Below are 9,389 nucleotides of genomic sequence, written 5' to 3'. Positions count from 1 at the left end.
TGTATGACTCTGGTTTGGTGGGTGACAAAACTGACTAGCATTGCTTTAACTGCTCCAGCAGCAGCACAAGCAGCGCCAACATTGCCTTGGAGCAGAGGCTGGGCTAGTGACCTCTCTAAGTCCTGCTAAGTCCAGACATATTTTCTATGAATCTGTAATTTCACACCCTGCAGGTATAAACATGTAAAGTAAAAAGCAGTGTGTGCGCACAGTGATCTGACACAAATTTACTAACCCACAAATATGTCATCTTGATTCAGTGGCTCATTAGGAACACAATTACTGCTCAGACATTCCAACTGTCTTTGCATTTCCGCTCTCGTTTTGTTAACTCCATGAACAATAGCATACCGAAGGGCAATGCAGCCTGCTGTGTTACATACAAACAGGCTTTTGCTAACTTATTCAATTTAGACCCTGCTGGGGATTTGCCAGATGACAAATACCCAGAGAGTACTTCTGATATAAAAGCAGCTTCCTGTTTCCTCAGGTTGCAGGCTGATGAATTTAACACATGCATTTGTTGGTTTTCTGAATTAAATTGTTTAATAGAAGGGTATTATTTCATGTCACTTAAATGAAGAGGTTTGTCCTTTTTTTCACATGTACTGCAACTTACACGCGCATTAAGTATCCTAGAAAGGAAACTGCTCTCAAAAAATCTATGCTAAATAGCTTAACTGAGGCAGCTGAAGAGGGAACATTAATAAGCACCACTGTTTAATGATTATCAAATCTGTAGCATAAATGACTCCATTTCATTAGCAACAGATGGTGCATCAGGCAGGCAGAGTTATAGAAAGGTCTCTTGGTCCTCACTTCCAGGAAGTTTGTGTTCATTTCCCCTGTTAATTTCCAGTTGTATGTGGGAAAATGTAGCTAATGAAAACCTAAGCCTCTGCTCTGAACTTGGCAGTGTTAGGGAACAACATTCAGCACACATACAGCACTGTTTAATTAATGTTTTGCCCTTTCTGTCGGAGCTGGCACTATGAGTTGGACACTCTCCATTCTTACGCCATGGTAAGAACTGGAAGGGAAAATCAGCCCAGCGAGTAAAGAGAGGCCTTTCCTACTCACCGCACGAAGCAGATAGGGCACAAACACGAGTGCAGCTGACACAGCGGCAGCCACGGCTACGCAGCAACTCCTGGGAACAGCTCACTTGTCGAAAGGGTCAGCCCTGAAGATTGTGGGGCTCCAAAATAGACTCTAATCTCAGGCACCCCACAACTTCCTCCAAGCTGATGCCTCCACGGCTTCTTCTGTCAAGAGGCAGCAGAAGAGCACGGGTTTGAGTAGGAATGTGTGAAGCAAGCTTGGTGCTGAAAGGCTAGAAAGTGAAGCAGGGCTTTACAAAGTGTCAAGGTTGACGATATACAAGATCGAAAAGGTGTGATGCTCCTCTGGGTTATAGGAAGTGGGGAAAAAGAATGTGAAGTGTTTTTTAAGCATCCTCACTTTTCCTTAGTCTGATTTTTGCAATGGAGGAACACCTGCTCTCAATAATACACAGAGTAGATTGGCATGTGGAACCTTTCCCCGGAGAAAGTGATTCATGTTTGCTTATGAGTCCTGGGCTTTGTGGACATGAATAGTTCCTCAGTGAACAAAGTTTGCCAGTTAGTATAATGTCACATATAACTTCTCCATGTGTAAACTCAGGTAGATTTGGATTCAGTAGTCCATACATTAGCAAATTTCATTAAGATTTTAAAATTAGATTGTTATTACATATCAGGCTTTCTTTAATGTTAGAAAAATGTTTCATTTTTTCTATTTTTAAATTTTTTTTCTCTGATTTTTTTTTAGTGGTGTTTATGGAAAGAGTCTCTCAGAAAACACCACCAAGAAAATCTGAAGAGATTAAGGCTTCAGTAGAGGTAAACAAAATTGTTCTTGGTTTAAATACAGAAGCATTACTGAAAAGAAAATATTCCTTGGAGTTCCTGGGGTGGTTTTGAACATATTCAGAGAGACATATTTAACAAAAACATACTCAATTAAATAAATAATCTATTTCATTAAAAATATCTATCTATTGCCTGTCCTGCTTATATATGAATTACAAATATCACAGGTAGAATGGTGACTGGAATGTGGAGGTAAGAGCATTTGATTTCAGATTTCACAAGGGAAGGACTCACATCCACTATGGGCTTTTGGGGACACTTCTTGTAGATCTTCAAAGTGCAATTCCAAATCCTCAAATTCAGGGCAGATGAATCAAGAAACCTAACAAGTATCAAACATTCCAGCACCTTTTGATCTCAAAGAGCTTCAAAATTTTCATTTAAGCTTTATGCTTATTTGTCAGCAGCACGGTTAGACACTTGCCTGTGCAATAGATAAGAAACAAATCCTGTCCCCCAAGAACGTACATGTATATAAAGAAATACACAGGACAGCAAAGGGAAGCATTCCCATTTCACAGAAGAAAATTTATCAAACGACTTGCCCAAGGCAGCAGAGGACATCGATAGCAGAGCCAGTAATCGTGCCTCAATTTCCAGAACTCAAAATGCAGTGTCCTGCTTCACTACAAGAAAATATCTTATCCCATCCTCCTCCTACAAGGTACTTGCATTATAGCACAAGGGAACCTTTGTTTCTATGTTAAAACCTTTGAGGTAAAAAAAAAAAAAAAGCCTGAGAGTCTTTTCTGTATGACGCAGAGAGCTGTCACTCTCAGCCATACGAGTGCTTTTGCCCTTAAGTAATACAGCATTAATAAATATTAAAGAGTGTGTTTCACTGGAAGAACAGAAGTGCCTTTAGGGACATTAATCAGAACTAAAACACACTGAGATCAACTTGAAAAAACCCCCACATATTTCTCCACTGCACAATGGAAGGAGGTATAAGGCACATGTCTATCACAGCACCTGGATCACACCTCAACATTCAGATTGAATTGACAGCAAGACTTCTTGTTGAGAAGTTTTTAAAATCGATACTGGGAAAACCTGAAATCCTTTTCAAAAGCTGTGTAAATGTAAAGATTTGAATTCCAGGCTGCTCTCTAATCAGGACAGCACAGACGTGTATGCCATTTCAGGGAAGTAGGAGAGTGATGTAAGTTAACGCGCTCTAGCAACCATCATAGCATGTGATTTGAATTTTTCCAAAATACAGGGATGAAATTATTAGAAAAATGCCCCACAATGGCCTCTGTCAGGAGACAGCTGTGGCATGAGGTAACTGTTGGATGTGATATGGGAGATAAAGAAGTGTGACACTGACAGTGTGATGAGCTTGCAATGGAATAACTATAATTAGTTTCCATTCCTGCATCTGCCTAAGTCCTTATTCCTGTATGCCTCGGTTCATGGCTGCTCTGGATTTCCTTTCCATAAATGGGCTGTTCCCAGCAGCTCTATTCTGATTTCAGATGTCACTGGGAAATGAAGAGATAGTATTTAATGAAAGAGCGGTGAGAGAGAAGCGTAGCAATGCATTACAACCTGTGTGAGTGAGAAAAAGAAAACAGGGAGGAGAAGAAAAGTCGCTGTGCAGCCACAGGGCAGGGAACTATTTAAACTGTGTAATACAACCTCCTTCTGACCCAGAGACAACACTGAAATGCACATCAGTAGCTTTATATGGGAGGCCAGTGTCTCGTCGTCTTTGTCAAGCTACTTCCAGGCAAGTGAAAAGGATAGGGGTCATACTAACGAGCAGGGCACAAAAACTACCTTTCCTCTTTCCTCTCTCCTTTTTTCCTGCCAAGGTAGCAAAAGCTCCAGGCTCTAGGGAGTCCATCAATGTGCATTTGCACTAGTGTGACCTGGTCTGAGCTGCAGGTCATTGGCCATGCAGCAGTACAGCTAAATAACGATAAGCAGAGATTATCAAGCCAGCGCAAAGCCTGAGTAACTGAAACAGAAAGAAAAGAGCTGGAAATAGCTGGACGTTGCCTTCCTGTCAGCGTCCTGTCAGTCATGTTCAGCAAACTCACTGCAAGCTCATGGCTTCATTGTAACTGCGAGTCTCAGCTCCCTGTGTGCTCATTCCCCAAGCAGTTATTTGGAAAAGCTGCCATTTTCTAGTGTGATCGGGTTGGCCTCATATTTAATCAGTAAATTTCTAGCATGCACTCAAGTACATAGCTGTCCTGAAGTCAGAGAATGATACGCACAAAATTCTTAAATCCTTACATGAGAAAGGCAAACCAAATGCTTGCTCTTGCAGCTGCCTCTGTACATTCCAGTATTTAACCTGTCTTTTTTCCTGCAAGGCCTCAAAATAAACTAACACAGGCAATAAAAATGCTTACAATTAGCACAAGTATTTCCAGAAGCAGTAAGCTGAATATCTGCCTATATCATTTACGGGATGGGAGATGTCTCAAGATATCTGTTGATTTGTCTCCACTCCCATAATCTCAGTATATGCCTCCATACAAATGGAGGCCCTAACTAATATTAAAGGTCAATTAAAATTTTGTCCCCTTAAAGGTCACACAATGTATTAATTCAGTGTGACAATTTAAACCTGGTGAGACAGGGTCAAAAATAAATCAATTACTATTTGAGATCTTCACACAGAAAGCAACTACTGCAGCGCTAATGAACAGCAGAGTAGGCATGCTGTTTAATCCCAGGAGTTTTGACTCTACAGGCTTCTTATCATACTTGCTTCATAGAACAGTTTAACAGAAAAAGGTCAAGAGAAAGTTTTAATTTTACATTTTTTAAATTCCTTCTCTCATCATCTAGTTATTTTATGGAGCTTTGGTATTCATGCGGGTGTTAAACTTTGGGCGACTCTCTGAGCAGCTTCAGTGACACTGACAAAAGCAAGACTGCTGAACAAAACTTCACAGAAATCTCCAAGCGTTCCTCTTTCTTTGTCAGCTGTATGTCCAAGTGGGCTGTTTGAGGAATACCATTCTTTTCCTTAATAAGAACTCCATTTCAATGCTCCCACAGCCCAAAAAGAACAAAGTGCTTGGGAACAATTACTAAATGTAACTTATCCTTGCTTTTTAGAACTATGGATTCTTAATCTTGAACAATGGGTTGAAAGAAAACAGACTCTGTTCACCAGAAATTACTTTGTTGACAATTTTGATTAATAACTTGAAATTATTTAATTGACATCTTGAGTACTAAGCAGAGATTAAATATTTTCTGACAGTTAGTCAATGTCTCAGCATGAGATGGTAATTACAAAGCCAACAGCTTATAATCACATCAACAAAACACAAGGAAAAATTAGACAAGCATGTCTAATATTTGCTGTGTTTATTTGATGTTAGGGCTGGGAGCAAAAAGGGAAACCAAACTGTACATAACAGTAGAAAAGAATGATTCAGTAAAAAATACTGTTTAAGTACAGTCCTAAAACTTCAAAGATTAAAATGTATTAAATTTCAGTTTCTGTAACTTGATGAGTGGAGTTATACTGGATAAATTAGCGTTGCCAGCAGCCTCTCATTTATGTTTGCCATGCAACTGAATATCAAATTTTGTTTTTTCTATCTTTTTTTTAAGGGAAACTGTATAGAGCTTCTCATTAATTTTGGCTTCAATTGCAGCAAAAATTCCAAATATGGTCTGGTCCTCTTAGTCTGGCTTCTGCAACTTTAGGATGCTCAGAATACTTATGTACTGGTTAGTGTTACCAAAGATTTTGATCAAATGCTGTTAACAGCTCACTTCACAAGGCAACTGCTGGATTTTGCTCACCTGGAAAAGTCTTACATATATCCAAGACCAACAAACTGAAGGACTAATAGCTCTTCAAATTTAACTAGCACATCAAAAATACGACTTTATGATGGAAGCTTTTAAAAAACAAATCACAAGAGGCAGGGAGAATGAGAGTCCATAGGTAACAGTTTTATGCAAATATCTTTTACACCCAGGAAACTTACCTCATTGATACACAGATTGTATTCTGATTAGCTGGCACATCAGTTTGAGATCATTTTAGTAGTAGCATATGCATACAGAGACTACCCTCTTGCAGGTACTACTTACATTGTATTAACACTTGTGAGGCTTGGGATCATGAAAACACATTTTAACTGGAGAATTTTTCATCAATCTCTCACTTTTTAGACTCTAGGCCTGCTAGCTCTAGCATTCTTGTTGCACTGTAGTTATCTCCTCCACTGTTTAACACCTGTAAGGTATGCATAAACACTCCCCTGTCTGAAGGATCCCACCCCTCTGGTAGTTCCTCACTTTTAGTTAGCACGACCCCCCCCCATTTATGACTGTAGCTTGGGGGAGTCTGTAACGTGCTTTAAATCATGCTGCACATCTCCCAGTTTTTCTCAGAGCAGCTTGGCAGATAGGAGTGTCTTGTGAAGCGTGGATGGCAGCTTATCTCATTGAGAGCATGGAACAAGCCCCTCGCAGTCCCTGGTGTTAAAGGGCTCGACTTATCTGGAATGAGTGGCAGAGTGCCCTGGCTCAGCTCTCAGTATGTTGCACCCAGGGACATTGCTTAATGTGCTGCTGTCAAACACCTCCCAGTGTGCTCAGGGCAACTTTCTGAATCAGGGAGCTTCTTTAGGTGAAAACAGCCTCTGCTTCCCATCACAGCAGATGGAAAAGGTTATTGGCTACCACGGTTGGCTCAAGCCTTAACGTCCTTATGTCTCAATTTAAACATATTTTTAAATGTTTACCAGTACTTACGTGACCATCTGTACAATGGTGTCAGCAGAAGAGAGGGGAAACTCTCCAGCAGATGGCATCGTGACTATGGTGGTATGTATGCGAAGGGCGGATGCATCGTATCCTACCTGGGAAGTGTCCGGCAGGATTTACAGCCTGCAAACAGATAAAGGCCTTCACTACCTTTATAGTCTGGGCTGTCCTGGAAGCTATCTGAATTACAAGAACCTCCTCTGAAAAACTCTTTGTACTGCTTCACCCTTCTACCCTCCTTCATATCCCCACGTCAGCTCTCATTCTAGTACCAGCAATTACAAAGTGATTTTTTTAAGGGTGCTTTCTGCACTCTGAACATAGGCACAAAAGGATCTACTTTATGTTACATCCGCTTTTCTATCCAACAAGAAATGGCTGAGGCAACTTGAGGTCCCCATTCAATAGGTTTGAATCACCTTCCTCTCTCTACACACAGAAAATTAAAGCGTGAACTGCCGAGTCACATGAATCTGGCTGCCTCCTTACCGAGCTGAGAGAAAGAGCAAAGAAACGAACTTGCAGAAAAGGCAAAGAGATGCTAAAACCAGCAAAGAATGTGGCCATAACAAGTGCTAGAACAGCAGGACCTGCCTGCAAAGAATGGAGACCTTGCTACAGAACTCCAGCCAGACTGACAGCCCCCTTTTCTCCTTGGTCCTCTAAAAAACCCCAAACATAACAAAACCCAAACCTGAGCCAAGAGCACATAATTCCTCTGTGGGTTTTTCATGCCTGAAGAAGAAGCCTGGCTAAGAAGGACTGGGCATGGGGCAGAGACAGATGAGGATGGTTAGATTTCACTTGGTGGCAACAGGGCTGTGATAAGGTGAGAGAGAGATAAGAGGAATGCAGGAGTGTTGGGGTTTCCCCCCTCACCTGTGCTCATGGTCAGTGTGTGACTGGCATTTGTCAGATCTGTCTTTCATTTGTTGCTGCATAACTTTTCTGAAAGGGAGATTTCACTCATTCATATTAGGTCTTGTTTCTATGTTTCTAGAACACTTTGATAAATAAACCTTGTGCAAGTCCAATGTCTCACTAGGTAATGGTATATATATATATAAAAGATAAAAAATGGCAAATATTAAGGGATCAAAAAAGAGTTCAGTTAGTCAACAAATGGGGCATAATTACGTGTGAAAACAAACATCCCACTGGTTTGGAAATCGGAAAGAAAGAATTCTAACCCTCTGCATCCTGAGCTTTTACTTCCTAGGGAACAGCTTTCAGGCTGACAGAGATTAATTTTATTTTATTTTTGAGTTACGGTGTCCTCCTAATCAGTGTTTTTACTAGCCTCACAACAGCAAGATCTCACTTAACAACCCTGGATTCAGACTGCTGATATGGAGAAATAGTGTGAAATGGGGACAATGGACATCGACTGTGATTGTATATGTCTCCTCAAGGAATGTGGGTATGGTGACTGGTCATGGGTGCGATGTCTGGTCACATAGGCACACAGCTTTGAGGAGACGCCTACATTTTTTAGGAGACGCCTGCCCTTCTTCCTCTAACAAAGGGGAGACCCTGCCCTTCCTCCTCTAACAAAGGGGCTATTTAAAAAAGAATGAGAAAAGGATGAGAGATATTCCAATGCTATCTAGAGGGAGGGAGTGCTAAGTCTCCTTGCTGGAGATGCAAGGAGACGATCGGATGGTCACAAGAACATGAATCACCTACAAACCTGCAAGACCACCACATTCCAGGCAAAGGACTGATAAGCTAATTAACATACGAAGCGGGTTTAGGTAACGAATATGTATAGGCGTTAATTGAATATTCATTTGTTTTATTGTATAAATGTGAGATGGTTCGTCACTTCGGGCATGCACGCTTGTGGAGGAGCGATCCCCCGTGCATCTGCGCGCAATAAACATACCTACTTTATAACTTTCGAGTTATAGAGTCTAATTCCGCACGTCACTGCAGTAAGAAAAGCATAACCGTTGAGGTTACTGTACCCGTTTGCCATCTAGTGGTCAATGGAAATGACTAGGTTCTTAGCTCTAGAAAGCAAACGCACCACCATGACTGGGTTATAGGCCTTGGAAAACCTAGTGTGGCTTACTGGCCAAGGCATTTACTTATTTTAAACAAGTAACCATGCAAAACCCAGCCCACCTCCTCTCCAGACCATAATTTATAATCTGACTATTTAAGATTAGGCACTTTAATTCAAACTGAGGACATGCTTTCCCTTTACTGGAATGGGTCCTCTTTTCTTCTTGCACATGCGTCTTGCCATGTTCAGTGCTCAAACACAGCAATTTGCTCCTGAGCAGTTAGTGATACATGCTCAGGCAGCAAGCTTTTGACTTCTAAAATTAAGGGATGATTCTATTTTTCCTCATGGCTATGCATTGTTAGTACAAAAAGGGTGGGAAGACCTAGCAAATGAGGACGCTCTTTCACATTTTTGGCTTGCCAGCCCAGACTGCACAGTTTTTGTTTCAAATAGCAGTCTGACTTCATTTTTCTCTGCTAGGGGAGTTCTTCCTATAAAGGTAAATTTGCTAATGTTAATAGCTGTCCCTTTTCATTACTTGATACAAATTGGAAAACTTGTTTTCACGTATCAGACAAGATATATAAAAATCTGCCACACCTCCTAATTTAAGCAGTGTCTCATTTAAATGGCATTGCTCATCAGAGTAAGAGTTTCTGCATTAATCTCCCATTTTAAAATGCTCACAACTGGCAAAGGCATCATGCCTTGACATT

Source organism: Falco rusticolus, chromosome 20 (assembly GCF_015220075.1).
Source record: "Falco rusticolus isolate bFalRus1 chromosome 20, bFalRus1.pri, whole genome shotgun sequence".
In the NCBI taxonomy this organism is placed as follows: domain Eukaryota; kingdom Metazoa; phylum Chordata; class Aves; order Falconiformes; family Falconidae; genus Falco; species Falco rusticolus.
This window is presented reverse-complemented; position numbering follows the sequence as displayed.